At 33.1% G+C, this 16,512-nt stretch overlaps 1 protein-coding gene and 1 long non-coding RNA gene across 2 annotated transcripts in view; one reads left to right on the forward strand and one right to left on the reverse strand.

The window, feature by feature from the left end:
- The window catches only part of LOC147077731 (uncharacterized), a 332,063-nt gene that overhangs the window by 186,514 nt on the left and 129,037 nt on the right, over positions 1-16,512 (forward strand). The gene's annotated exons all lie outside the window — the stretch shown is intronic.
- On the reverse strand, positions 5,353-9,338 carry LOC147077732 (uncharacterized). Its single transcript, XR_015069239.1, has 3 exons — positions 8,094-9,338; positions 7,174-7,596; positions 5,353-5,779 (listed from the first exon to the last, which is right to left on the reverse strand). It is a non-coding gene; the product is annotated as an uncharacterized LOC147077732 (long non-coding RNA).

Here is a 16,512-nt window from a genome sequence, read left to right on the forward strand (position 1 = left end):
ATAATTTATGTTTATGGTCTAATGTCGACGTGAATCTAAAAATGAAATTGCTTTATAGATACGCAATAAAATAACGCAATTTTTGAAGCGCTTTAAACATGTAAAAACTGCCTTGTAACTACATAGCTTGGTTGATAGGGCACATTGGCGCGAATCCAGTGAATACGTGTTCAAGTCCCGCTCCAGTCCCGGCGTATCATTTTGAAAAAGATTTTTAGTAGTAGTTATAACCAACAGTTAATGTGAATTGAAATCAATGTGTGTTCATTTCATTTTATTACGGTATTTCGACCAATTAAAATTAATCAATGTAACAGATGTCAAAAAATGTGTAACCTTACTCCAACCAAAGGTTACTTTAAATACATTATTTAAAACACCTCTGAAACATCCATACATACTAGAATTTGTTTTTTTTTTTTATTAAATTACGGCGATCAAAATACCTAGGTGAATCCTAACCGACGATAATAATATGATCTCTAGTATAATCGTAGGTACTTGCACTTATTACTAATGGTATGTTTCTGAGGTGTTTTAAAATTTATATTAAATATCGAATGCCATCTCAAATCTTGTGATAATTATATTCATTGAATAAAGAAATTGATATTTTATAAAAAATTCTGGAAACCTTGTGTTTTGTTGTGTTTCTTTCACTCGTGTTGTCTTTAAATTTGCCACAGCTTTGGGAAACAGTGACCTACCTATATTCAATCTACAGAATGTTTCATTGCAATTAATACGTCGATAGAATGGAAACTAACCTTAAGAAACGTTTTCTGGCAGCGGCGCCGATCCACGTCGGATTGTAGCTACATCCAATAGTAATAAGGCTTACGTACCTGTATAAAACACCTGTAATATCGAGGCCCAGGATCAAGCACCTGGTCTAGTGGTATATATATTTCTGCAGGTACTGCGGAAACAGAAGTACAGAATGCAGACGGACGATCTAGACGCAAGTGGTTCGCCATGAAGCTGTGTCCTTCAGTTAGAAAAGTGTTTATAGATTTTACAAAATTTCGTTCATTATTATTTGTTATTTCTTAGTGGAGAAGTTGCTTTTGTTAATATTTTTTATTTTACGTAATACTTTCCTAAATTCAATTTACATATAAGTAAATTTTTTCTTCCTTTCATGCCATCTTCTATCCAAGACAAGCGACCAAACTCACGTCCAGTTGTATTAATTAGATCACAAACGCTTTGAACATTGACTCACTTATGAAAGTCGCGTAATCAAAATATTATTAACAAATCTTTTATTTTATTTAACGAATAATTCACAAGATTTTGAGAATATAACATTCCGTATATTTAACATACATAACTTGAAATCACCTCAGATATACTATACCCACTATAAAAAATCACATTTCACGACGGGATTTGAACCTGTATAACCACTGGCATCGCGCCACTGTGCATTAACCAATTATGATCCGAGCCTCCAATCTAATTGCGACAATTTAAACTAGTATGTCCGACATGAAATGTAAAATGTAGAATACGTTGTTTGGCAGGATTTATCATGAAAAACAACGCAGTGGTGTCACGTTCTTGTTTACACTTAAATAGCGACGTCGCACTTGTAACTTGTAACGTTGTTAAGGTGGAACTTTCGACAAACTTGTTTACGATTACGAGCCATCCCATGAAACACTGGTTTATGTCACTTTATCCCGTGTTACTTCGCTGAACCAATTGTCGCTAACAAATAATTAAGAACAATTATAAATTTTGTCATTTAGAGGTTGCGTCAGCAATTGTTTATGAAACGAGTTTCGCAACTGAAACGAAAACGGGCGGGACCTAGAGATTTGTGGTTGCTCACTTTCAATGTACAGTCTACATCTGCTAAAATCCGACATGAATTGTGCACATAAAACTACGTCGGCCAATGTGTGTTTGTGTTATTAGAGGCAAGACTACAATTTACAGGTGGTGTTGGTTAATTTAAAAAAAAAATATAAATTTAATAGGTAAATTGAGTTTTAGTTCAATGATATTTATTATGTATGACTGAAAAAGTTTAGTGTGTACTATTTATGTTGGATCTTAATAGCCCACCTCTCTACCCTTCGCCACTGCTATATATTATAAAAAGTAGCATCAACTCGGATTGTGAAAAATAAACACTATTTAAAAAAAAAAACATTTACATTTGAACGATTGTCTCATTGTATTGTTAAATTCAATGAACGATTCTACACATGAGTTGCTTGGAATTATAACTCACATTTTGCAATTTTGTCGTTTTTTAGTTAAATATGCCAAGTGAATCTAAATGCATTAATAGATATACTTACAAAAAACTAGTTGGGTATCAAAAGTTACTTTACATCATGTGATATATTGTAAACACATTTCGATGAATAATGTGAGTTTTGTCAATAAGTTCTTTTCTAACTTTCTAACCAATCAGGTAGCTCTATTTCTCATAGTATGCTGTATGTCTGCAGCGTTAGGAGTATTATATATAAGTAAAAAAATGTAAATCGACTTTCTCACTCATCACTATTCAAGGGAGTTCAATACTTTTCTTCTAATTACAAAAAATAGTGATCTGGTGGTTTTTTGCGATTATCTCAAAACTTGATTTTTGGAATATGTGAGTTATGGTTGTAAGCGAAATTTAATGTTTATATAATATTCGGAACCTACTAAATTGTATTTTACATAGTAGTTCTACTACATATTGCAGCACGTTTTTATAACATCGATTCAATATAATATTGTTGATATAGCGTGTTTCAAAGCTCGCCGACCCGATAATATCCGCGCATTTATAATATAGCATGCATGCATTCGGTCCGCCCTGGCCGCGGCCCGCCGATGACTCAGTGCGGCTTGGTAATTTATGCTGGTCGGTTCGCAGTCAGCCCGCGACGTTTCACTTGCGTCCGATCCGCGAATCTAGACGCAACTCCTGCAATTCAATATTATACTATACGACGCCGCACGAGTGAAAATTTTCGGGTTTCGCGCTTGTCATTTTCCGCACGCGTTCAAGTCTTTCGCCAAATCCCGTGTTCCGGAACAACAAAACTTTGCAAATCTTAAATCAACGCATCGGTAATATAGTGATTCTATCGTATTCAGTGTTATTATAATAATCGTTCATTAATAATTCGTGTATTGCTCAAATTGAAAATTGTGAATAAAAATAAATGTTTTTATTAGAAATTAAACAGTAACCCATAACCTCAAAAGACATCGTTAACCAGTGCATTGTCATCGTGTGCATTTTTTCGTATACCGATGTTTTTTCAAGTTCATTACAGAGTTTACTCTCAAGTGCAATACCTCTTAAGTTTATCGACCAGATGAGAATTCGCACCGTGAGTGTAAAACCGAAGCATCTGCAAATTTTCCAATTTCGAGATTAAATGCAAAACAACTGCAAAAGTCGTGAACTTGATAATGTAAAAGTGAAGTAACTGAAAGAACATGCAATATAATGTAGATATAAACCAAATATTATGTTTTTTTTAGAAACTCTATTTCTCCTAACAAAACGAAGACTTCAAACCCTAATATATCCAAAATATGTCTTTTGCAGATGCCTTGGTTTTACACTCACGGTGCGACTGATGATCGCACATGTATTATATTCCTTATATTACTTCGAAACGTCAGGGTCGGAGAAGAAAAATACACACGGTGATGAACAGGAACACCAGATAATACAAAATTAAACTACGAAAGTCTGAAATCATTGTATTATGTTATTGATAACGTCTTGATACAAATCGATACATTGAAAGTGCATGTTTATATTATAATATTGTCTGTGGTCTTTGGTTAATTTAAGTGCTTTTTTTGGAAGATTTTGACAGAAATGTTATGGTAAATTATATCGTCACTGTACAGGACAAGTAGCGTAACCCTCAAAAAATATCAAATTGTTTAGGAAGTGAAAAATACTGTGGGCATTGGATTTACTTATTATTTTATGTACTATTTATTTATTATTTTATTACTAATTGAGTGGCTTACTCCGTACGTACCGCGTGGCTTACGTTAAGAGAGCCTACAAATGGCTTAAAAATTAGTTTTGAATTATATTGATATGAAATATTTTTTTGGGATTTATGATACTTGGCCAGTTCGTGTAAGAGTATGCAATAAGTCCATTCCCATCAAAATGTCACTTTGGTGAAAAGTGAGGGTTACGCTACTTGGCCTTTATAGTGACGAATTATAAAACTTACTGTTGCATACTATCATTTTTTCTCTCGATAGTTTGACTTAACCAAATAGTAGAGCTCAGAAAACTTAGTAAAACTGTCTATAATAATATATTATATTTAATTGACCATTCAAACATACACTGGACCAAAGAGCACATATTTTTGCGTCAGTTTATCGGTGTATTTTAGTGTAAAGTTTAGTTTGAAACAAATTTATAATCAACACTATATCGTATTATAATCTTAATCCAATTAACCAATTCGCTTAATTATTGGACAGCTTAAAGAATCGCTGTCAAAAAATCGTGTGTTCATTTCTATTCATAATATTATTTTGTGCTATTTTTCTCTTGTTAAAGTGACTTTTGGTGTTCGTGATCGGTCTGTGTGGGAGTTCATCGAGTCTACTGAATGACGTGTTTGTGAATTTATTGTGCTTGTTTTTTGTCCATCTCTAGGATTCGTATTAGGCTGTACGAAAGAAATCGACATATTTTTCTACTCCGAATTCGTGGACTGGTTGATTTCCTTTGTCAATGACTGAACGAATGTAGATAATTCTTTTGAGATGCTACGTGTATCGTTAAATAGGCTTATGCGAAATGGAACATCCATCAATCATATTTAAGAAACAAAATTAGTGTAGGTTCTCAGTCTTTTCATGTAGTATTATTATAGATTAATATATAGGTACGATGTTATATTATTATGTAGGTACTGTGTTGACATGTAATTATGTCAATCTAATCATTACATAGGTAATTAGCAACATGAATGAATAACGTCACGACTAAAATCGACCAACATGAGATATATTAATTGTTCTTTTTTAATTACGTTTTTTTCCAAAAGTTGTCTTATAGCCATACCATTAACAAGAATAGAAAAATCATCCATCTTTCATTGCTAAAATATGTTCTTCCAGATCTTCACAGAAATCGTGTATCTTACTTTATAAAGATTTTATTAGTTCGGCTAACCGTTAATTCACTTGTAAAAGTTAGTACAATATTTGGTAGAATTAACAAGTGTCTCGAATCCTCATAATATGTGGTGTTGAATACACACTACTAGATGACTGTGAAACCGTAACCGGTTCTATGCCCTAAGCGAGTTACCAAGCTCTATGAGACTGTGATCGACAGGCCGCACATACCAATATCGCGAGTTATCTCTTCCGACTTTAAACTCAAATTACTAGCCACTGTCGATTGATTTGCATAATCTAAAAAAATGTAACACGCAGTGACATCTTTTTTAATAATTATGAAATACAAAGCCACAAATTATTGGTATTACAGCGATTTTAGTGAGAGCATCGCTCTACATTCAACGCGTGTCGTTAAAAATCTGTGGCCTGTCAGGGTAGAAGGTTAACACAACGTTTACATTTACATTGTTTTACGTTTACATTTGTTAAAAATAATATAACAAACCACAAATAGTTAAAATTTATTAACGACTTCTAATAAGAATAATGAATGATGAATAAACAGAAATGTACAAAAACTATTAGCGTTTCACCGCCGCAAAAATGAAAAATTCAGAAATTTATATACAAAAAATATATTTGAAGCCCCAAGCTGACCGTTAAGGGGGGACATGCTCGTCGAAGGTCAAAATTGAGTTTTTATTGTATTTTCAAACCATGATCCTGGACACTCCTTAAACGTTGTAGATAATCTATTTATATAATTTTGAAGCCTTATTATCCTTTATAGTTAGTTTAAACATTTGATGACTGCATAAAGTATTTTTGTTACATAAAATAGTATTCTTTTAAACCTCTCGCTCTAATGTTTTAGAATATAGTCATATTTCGGTACATAACTGTGCAGTGGTGTTAAGATTTTTTACATTTATTAATTTTTAAACGCATTTATAAAACCATTAGCATAATTTATTACGAGATAATTTTTGTAAAATATTCACGATAAAAAATTATATTGATAATCTCTGTGATCCCAAATTTGACAAGAATTAGGCATTTTATTATTCAAAAAATCGGCAAGATTAACACATTTGAAGATGATTCTAAAGATACTTATTATAAGCTATGTCTTTGACCATTCAAGTGTGATAAACATCTTATGAATAATGATTGCTTTATAATAATTATTGACCTAAGAATAAGGTAGTGTTTTTTTGAAATACGCCATTTCTTTTGTCATTCCCCAGTGGTTAAGCTACAACATACGGCCGTAGCCATAAATTGACAAACTATAATTGAAGTAGGGAGTAAAATGATATTGACGCGCGTGTTTGAACATGTACCGTTTAAAAAAAAATAAAAAATAAATCGGTTAGGTACATGTTCAAACACGCGCGTTAACATAATTTTACTCCCTACTTTAATTATAGTTTGTCATTTTATGGCTACGGCCGTATGTTGTAGCTTAACCACTAGGGAATGACAAAAGAAATGGCGTATTTTAAAAAAACACTACCTTATTCTTAGGTCAATAATTATTATAAAGCAATCATTATTCATAAGATGTTTATCACACTTGAATGGTCAAAGACATAGCTTATAATAAGTATCTTTAGAATCATCTTCAAATATGTTAATCTTGCCGATTTTTTGAATAATAAAATGCCTAATTCTTGTCAAATTTGGGATCACAGAGATTATCAAAATAATTTTTTATCGTGAATATTTTACAAAAATTATCTCGTAATAAATTATACTAATGGTTTTATAAATGCGTTTAAAAATTAATAAATGTAAAAAATCTTAACACCACTGCACAGTTCTGTACCGAAATATGACTATATTCTAAAACATTAGAGCGAGAGGTTTAAAAGAATACTATTTTATGTAACAAAAATACTTCATGCAGTCATCAAATGTGTAAAATAACTATAAAGGATAATAAGGCTTCAAAATTATATAAATAGATTATCTACAACGTTTAAGGAGTGTCCAGGATCATGGTTTGAAAATACAATAAAAACTCAATTTTGACCTTCGACGAGCATGTCCCCCCTTAAGTTTTTTCAGGGACGAAGAAGTCTTTTTAGTCTGTCATCCATTACTGTGTGTACTTGTGTATCGGGTGGTGCTTTCGTCAAGTTATCATTCTCCTTCAACCAACTGTTAGTCACCGCCCGTAGAAATCTAGGATTAACTGGGTATCGGACAATACAACGCAAAATACAATAAAAATCTAAATTAACAAGCTAGGAATAGTTAAAATGTTTTTTATGCTCCCATTAAAACTGTGTTTAACATATTATTATAAGGTGCTTGTCTGTTTAGTGGAAGCCAGCGACAAACAAATTTTGAAAATAGCCGATATACTGGATTATTTGTTAGGCTTGACTTAATCAATTTTGTCGAAATCGGTTATGAAAATTGCCGCTGTTCCAGTAAACAGACTTGTACCTATTATTATTTATACTATTAATAATATTAATACTTTCGACTGAAGGTACTTGATGGAATTTGAATTTAAATTCTAATGGATTCAAGCTCTGTACTATTCCATTTAAGTCGTTTCTCGCGACCCGGGTTTCGCCATTCGTGTAGTATTTTTATTGTTTATAAAGAATAATGACCTATTATTAAGTTTGACGATTTATTATAATAATATGCTATCCAGTGTATTGTTATTGATAGAATAGGGTTTTTACTAATTAGGTTTTTACTGACAATTCAACTATTCATAATTTGTTTGTTGTATTTTTTCTTTTTTTGTAGCCTCTGACTAGATAGATAGGTAATGGAGTTTTTACCTACTGTATTGTATTGAGTTAAGAGTGTTATTGTCAGTGTGTGTTTGCCTTTGGTGAGTGTACACGACGCCTGAAGATGCTGAAAGGCGAAACCCGGGTCGCGAGAAACGACTTAAATGGAATAGTACAGGGCTTGAATCCATTAGAATTTATTATTTATACGTTTGAGTTATCATGTATATTCATTTCTTGATCTTCGCAAAGTAAAATTTTGAGATTTCAGTTTTGGAAAATTCATCATAATTTAATCTATAAAATTAACTAACACAAATCGCCGATATCGTACGGCTGTGTCAATAAGGTACATATTATTAACAGATGGTTAATTAACATTTTGTTCTGATGTATCTAATCAATGATCATAATTTATTTTATTCTTAGATAAGTATCAAAGGTTGAATATATGATTGCATTGTGTACGATTGAACTTTGGTGTTTTGTGCCTAAGTATTGTGAAAACCACGAAATGTGCAAGATAGTTTTTTTTGTAACAATCGATTGCATCACCCAAGATGACACGGTTCATTTAAAATTTATCATTATAAATCTGACCCAATAATTATTGTAAGATTTATTACGAATTATCTATTTTCGATAACAAATACATACCTTGGTCGACAATTAGGTATAAGTATACATTCGAGTAATATTTTGACCATCACCGCATTATATCAACTGTAATACTATGTCCGGAGTGTAAAAGCACTTTGATATTGCATTTTTCGTTTTATTACAGATTCAATAAGTCAAAAAGTCACGTGTCAATATTGCCAGAATTGGAAAATATTATTCCTTAGGTACTTCGTTGACAAAAACAGAAATATCAAGTACAATGACGTACGTCATTTTCCCTAATCAAGTTAGAATATTTTTAGTTATTTGGTAACATGCCAAATGATTTGTCCTGTCTTCGCGTTATGATTTATAATCTTCTTATCACCATTTTTCAAAAATGTTTACATTATTAATTACAGCACACACGAATAAGAAACGTCAGAAGCTTTCATGGTGAGGGGAAAGAATGGGGAAACGCGAGAGGGGATAGTACGCCAACCTGCCGCACATCAAGTTAAACTTTTCGCATTTTAGGGACAGAAATTTGAAAAAACAATGCTTTCGCATAAGTATCATATTTTTCGCTACGTTACAAAAAAATGTGACTTCATCATGAAATTACTCTTGCTAACGCACTTTTGGGACGCTTAAGATGAAATTATATTATTTATAAACAATCTAAGCCCATAATATGTTTACCAAAATACTTACACGTTTTTGGCGTAGCAATCTCGATTTAATACATATTTTCATGTCTGGTTACATGATACATAATATATTTGTTTTATCACACAAATATTAGGTAGAACTCTGTTTTTTTTTTTAATATAACAGCGTTAGCCTGTTGCTTCCAAGAAAAAAACAATGAAAAGAAAAGATGACAGATTTATATACATTGCTAGTGTCGGAAACAATATTAGGTGGAATAGAAAAATGTTTCAGTCAGCATTTTGCCTATACGACTCGTTTCGCAAGTCACGATGCGAACTATTGAAGTGTGTGTAGTCCACTCCACGACAGTTGAGATGAAGAAAGAAAGACATATCCAGTAGATAAAAGATCGGGAAAACCTCTGTTCCGTATTGCGGCGTTTTCCGGGAATATGTTACTGCATTTTGCACTTCCCCTATTCAAGAAATTTTCCCATTACTCGACTTTCTTCTACCCTTATTTCAGCAGTGAAGGTAAAATAACCTCTAATAAACTATTTATTTATCACAAGATTTGAGAATGCAATATTATTTATTGAACATACATAATTTGAGAACATCTCTGAAACATACCATTATTAGCGAGTGCAAGTACTTTAAGACTAGCATTTTGAGATATCCTGATGTCGGCTAGGAATCAAGTTCAAACCACATAAACACAATTTGTTAAGCGTTTCATTTGTATATAGATACTACTCATTAATTTCGTCGTTATTAGGTACGACGCAGGTGGCTCAATTGGTAAAGCGCATTGGCCCGAATCTAATGGATGCGGTTTGAGTTCCGTCGTACTTTTTTAAAAGATTTTTTGTGGTACCTATGATTTTGAGGTGTTTTAAATTATATATTTAAACTAACCTTTGGTTCGAGTAGAGTTACGTGACATAGATTTGATACATTGTTTTATTTTACGTGGTCGAAATAGCGTTTAAAATAAACTGAAATTTACTTTAAATGGCATTGAACGTTAGTTAAAATATATCAAGCTAAATAATTCTTTGCTAATTGAATCGATAGACAATAATTTGGATAATGATTCGGAAGTATTTGAAATTGAAACATCTTCAAGATACGACATCGTCATAGATGAGGACTTTTCTTTACTCATTGCAACGTGTAATTTATATTTCATTCTGAATTTATTAATTAGTAATAATGAAATTTGATCTTTGTCCGAATGAGATGACGATCTCGAAATACGTTTGATCACAATTAAGACACAGTTTAAATTCAAAACAATAATAAATACATACATTCAAAATTATTCAGTATAACGTATTGCACTATGTATTTAATAACTTTAATATTATCTAATTCTAATAGATCTTTGTCCGAATGAATGAGTACGTCCAATTCGACTTTATTTATTAGAAATCATCATTCACGTATTTTTCAATTTATATTATCCTTTCTGCTACCACTGTGTCGTTGAAAATCATTGTTGACGACCATGACCTCCACTGACTGGAACAGTGCCGACGCCCTCGCCTTTGTACGCACAACTCGGTCTTGATGCACCACCGGAAGAGGAAAGTCCGTGGCGTCCTTCACTTAGTCGCTCCAGCGAGTCAGGAACCTTCCGTGACCGCTTCCTTTGATTTTGCCCGTTTATTCGGTAAATTTAGTTATTGTTATTAGTGTTATTACAATGGTGAAGACGCCAGGTCTTCAGTAATTTATTAATGTGTATATTTTAATTTCAATGCTTAGCATATCGTAACGTTGAGTTTAACTGACATTCTTTTAGTTTACGGTCTTTTTATTTATTGTTATAACAATTTTCCTTATTGCGGTTTGCGACTGGACAGGTCGATTCGAAGAATATTTTAGTTAGGTAACTATTTAATCGATTTCCAAATATAGATGATGCTTGCGGTTAATATGAGTCATCGATAAGAAGCCTGTTTAAAACGCACAATATTAAATATTTTTCTTCTTATCGTGTGGTTGGAGAATACAACATACATACTATAAACAAAACCACAGACACAAACGCACTCACAATGTCTCTTAATGCGGTTGTTATTATTAGCATTGTCAATTTTAATGTTGTTTCTGTATTATCGGTTTTATAATTAACACTGCAATAACCCTGCCTAATTTAAGGCTATACCTCAGTTGAGGCATGGTCTAAAAAGATCGTGGCTAGGCGATGCGCGGATTGCGGGTCGCGGGTACAAATGACGCATGCCGAACGAAATATAATTTGTCATATAAATCCAACATGCGTCCATTTAATGTTCTGTTTATTGTTATATTAGTAACAATAATAATATATTCATTGACACATGGTTTTTGGTCATCTTTACACGATTTAAGAATTAATACCCCCGTCGCCATCACGAAACAAATTGACGTATTCACACCTCGACGTTCACTCTCCGAATTCCAGTGAGTCCAAAATTTCGTCGCGCCTATGGTTGAAAATTATTTCCAGTTTCACTGATGTATCGTCTTAACTGAGTAAAACTTAATGCATATTATATTGCAAACCGCTCGTCAAATCTTTTAGACACTCCGTCATACTGATTTGAGACGATTACATGGTTATATTGTATCCAGTAGTAACACAAAGGGACGAAACCTGGACCTCTTAATTCAAAAGAGGTGTGATAGCCCTCGTAGTCTAATGCGTAAAGCAGTGGCTTCTCATACCGGTGGTTCTGAGTTAGATACCTGGTGAGGACACCATACATATACCTAACGTTTTTACTCAAGCTTGGGTTTGTCTGTGATGTGTTTTACTACTGCAATAGCTAGTGGCCTGTTATACTGTAGATGAAGGCTTCCTCAAGCTCTTTCTACTATTATTTGTTTTTGTTCATTGTTACCACGTAATTCCGCCGAAACTCATTTCGTTAATCCGCCATATCTTGGGATGGCTTTACGATCATCTTATATACGTACTGAATTATCGCATTTGTCGATCGGCCTTCCTATCTACGAGCTATCTGTTTTGGCCCATCTCCATTTAGGTGTCCTAGCATATTCTCTCTTTCGTCTCTTCTGCCTTTACGAGTGATCTAACATACACCTTTCCATGTCACGTTGTTCAATTTTTAATTTCCTGTTGGTAAGCAGATCTGCAACTACACCTGTCTCGGGCAACACTTGTCTACACATCTTGGTGCATGAGCAAATTGTTCGTTTAGCAAATAGTGCATTTGGACATCTGAACGTAATTTTCAAGAGCAACCTCCTATTGTGTCTCTAGTATCAGGCCTATCTTGAAATTGCCAAATCTGCACCTGCAATCCTCCATTTCCAAATATTACGGATAAATGCGAGATAGTTAAAAAAACTTCGCATTTTCGTTTGTAAAGAAACGATCTTGATTACGTGTGACCTTCTGTCGGAAATGAGTTAATACGTAATCTTTCACGAACTGAACTGTAAAAAGTGTCTCACATTTTATATTGTCCTATTCATACACATTTCGGCTGTCAAAATGGAGATGGTACACTCATTCTTCTTGTGATAAGTCTTTCAGGTTACGAGACTTGTTATTTGTAGTGCCGCGAGTTCACGCTATTATTCTTACGTATTGGGTTAGAAAATATGTCAGATTTTTTATATTACTATGTGCCTTAAAGATAACGTCGGTGTTATTCCCTAAGCCGTTTAGATTCTACTAATGGTAACTCCGATCTTATATTATTAATTGTGTTATTGTGGTTCTTCTTAGGTATATATGTATCAGTGGCGTGCGGTGACATTTTGCTTGTATATACAAGCAGAAAAATAGATATAAATATATCTACTATTTGCTACATATTATCTGCTTAGAGTTTACAACTAATTGAATCATGTCAGAAAGCTCACGAAGTAGTATGGTGCATATTTATTGCGGAGTGGTAGCTATTCTAATCATAATATGTAGGTACGTACGTCTTATTCAGAATATATAACGTATGCATTAACTGGCTGTGAACGTCTTAAGTAATATATAATATAAAGTCATTAAAAGAAGTATAGTACAGTACGATTGCGCAATAAATATCTACCTGCATAATATAATATTTATAGTAATTTTCAGAATATTTCTGGGGGTGCTCTGCATCTACAATACCTATGGATCGCACGTCACTGGAATGTATCCAATTGAACAGCCTCATGTATGGCTTGTATGTATTTGCTAATCTGAGATATTTTGATATTAATTGATTAAAGTTTTATTTTTAAAAATAGTAATTTTCAGGTTATACAATATACCTATAGAATTTGTACAGCTGACAGAGACGTAGAATGTTCTGCTTGTATACCTATTAGATTAAGGAAATAAGTTGCCGTAAGGCGAAATATCATCATTGTTACCGCGCGGATGCGATGTCAGTGACTGCCATTCATCCCAACCCACTGTGTTTATCTCCTTAGAAATAGTTCGTATTAGAAAGGTACCGGTCGACGTCTTAGAACCAAATAAACTTATTTAAATTTTTAGCGATATTAACTTATGTACCTATTGTACTTACAAGATATAAAATAACATATTCAAAACAGACTTTTAACAAATAAAATATGGTTCAATTCGCATCTCCCGAAAACACTTTCTTGTTCATGTCAGTGGAATGTAAATTTACTTATGTATGGTGTATCCTGTAAAATAGAGCAAAATAAAATACGTTTATTTGGTCCTAAGGGGCTGATGTAGGGTCTTCATTCATGAAAGCGAATTTTCAGGCTGCCATTCACTACGCCACTCTCTAGTTCATTGTTACTTTTGAAATTTGAGATTTGAAAAACTTTTGAATATTTTTCTGGAGTCGCTGTCTTTCATTAGTGGATGAATGAAATTTTACTCTCAATATTATAATGTTATAAGATCACGTAAAATACGTATTAAAGATTTAACGTATTAAAACAGACGAAATTCTTATACAAAGTATATTATTATTGTTTTATTAACATTTGATTGAAATTGTAAATCAATCAGACAAACTCACCGGATAGTATTTATATCCGCAGAAGCTGTAATAAATTGTGAAGTAAATAGCAAAGCCATTATATTACACAATACCTCTTATTATGAGATACATATTATCGATCAACAGGTTTTGGCTTCTCGGATGCCGTTTTAAACTGGTATGGTGGCGTGCCTACCGGCCAGCAAAACTGGTACAAATGCGTATTCTTGACCGGCATTACGTTATAACATCGCTTAAATTTGCGCAATAAATAAAACGCACTTACATTGTTTCATATTCGACTGAATATCTTTTAGGTACAGAGATCGTTATTGAAGTTCTTTGAGGTGTGGGTATGATCGATAAGATAATATGCGGGTACAGAAATAGTCCACAAAGGATCTCCAACATATCTAAGTAAGGTCACCAGAGCGTCTCTCCTAGGATCCCTAACCCTTACATAGGTACTACCAGAGACAAGCCTGAAGTGGGCCCCCGAGTCAAGATGTTTGGCAGCCCCCCTATTTAGCGCCAAGGTTTAGAGCAGTGTGATGTTCTACAGCAGTGTTCCCTAAATTGAAAATTCCGCGAAACCCTGAGGCATCCCTGTGTTTGTGTAACAAGGTGTATTTTTAGCAATTTATTGTATTTTTAAACAAATTCACTTGAATTATTGCATTCGACCCTTTGCCATATTTGATTAAAAAAAACCATTTTATTAGTCAGGAAACACTAAAAATCATTATAAAATAATATCCTAGACGTGAATTATCATCTAATTATATCAATCATCTTATCACGTCAAATTGCATAACACAGGCATATATTTAAAAATGTTAACATTTATTAACATTTACCTAATCCAGCGGTTACAGTTTCAAATCCCATCGGGTGTCGTATATTTTTTTCTAGTGTGAATATGCATGAGATGTTTTCAAATTATGTTGGCTCAATATATAGAATGTTACCTGCATTATAAAATCTTATAAATACAAGAAATAGTTTATTATATTTTTTATTATATTCTAACACTACAATAAATAGACCATGAGACATTAGTACCTAATACAAGAGTAACAGTCTCAAACATTCAGGCTCATAATCACATAAATATATTGTAACCTCACAGAGAATCACATTCGGGACCCCCGAATGAAAAGCCAGCGCCTTACAGACTGAACTACGAGGGTATTGTAATGGTGTACTCAAAAAAAAATTAATCTATACGTAGAAGAGCAATCAGGATTCTTCTTTTCGAGAGATTTAGCGTTTAATTGATGGTAATTCATGATATTTTATAAAATAAGCTTATCACGCTTCATAAACATGGTATACCTACGTGTTTCGCACACATGGTGAGCTTTATCAAGTGCGAGTACCTCCTTTTCTACCCCCACCACACAATATTGACAATCGTTACAACTCAATCGCTTACTATGTCAACCAAATATTACCAAATCTTTATAGGTATGCGGTGAATATCAAGTGTTTTAATTTTTTTGGATGCTTAGAAAAGTTTTTTTTTAAATTAAAGAAGGTGAACAATCCAATTTATTAGATCCATACTCTGGTTCCCTAATATTGATTGGAAAATCAGTTTGTGATTGAAGATAATTTTATTTTTACGTACACAATATTTATGTTAGTTTTATAAACTATTCTACTTAATAATAAATGTGATTTACTATTATATTATCAACAATTGATAAAATACAAGTGGTCGAAAATGGAAAATTAAACTCGAAGACACGAAAGATTTTAAATTACACGAAATGAATTGAAAGCTCAAACAAATTTGACGTAAACATTTAAATTTATCGTATTCGTTTAGAGTTTTCGCTTTCAACAATCGTCCCTTGATTGCAGGTCAAGAGTCTGGCCGTACCTGCTTACGTTTGCAGAACTCCAGACACGAACTTTCCAGCGTTTTGAATAAATTATCTGCCAGAGTCTTGAGAGAGCGAAGAAGGGTTTTGGTAAACAATAGTCTGGTGGATAAGTCGAAAAATTATTTCCAGCCGCAGGCTTAATATCCGACGTTGCTGGTATTTTGCATGTATCTAAAGTTTATAATAATAGCCTTCGATTGTTAGGACTGTCTCGTAAAATGTTTCCCAATGAGATATGAATATTTCATTTTAATGTTTACCTATTTTATAAGTAGGGAAGTCACATCGAAAGAAAACGAATCGATAGTAATTGTCTTACTAGTACAGAATCGAAATAATTTAATTGTCTCATAAATAATTCATGGTTATTTATATAATATATACTGTGATTAATTGTTATACCCCGCTTACACGTGCACTGATTTACTGTTGACAGTAAGTATTGTCGCGGCCATAACAAGAACATGTATGGGTAAACATGTAGTATCCTGCAGTTGCAAGCTTGCATGCATGAATCAAAAAG

The sequence above is a fragment of the Rhyacophila brunnea genome, unplaced genomic scaffold (genome assembly GCF_057557595.1).
Source record: "Rhyacophila brunnea isolate RB1 unplaced genomic scaffold, BYU_Rbru_1.0 scaffold_12, whole genome shotgun sequence".
Taxonomy (NCBI): Eukaryota; Metazoa; Arthropoda; class Insecta; order Trichoptera; family Rhyacophilidae; genus Rhyacophila; species Rhyacophila brunnea.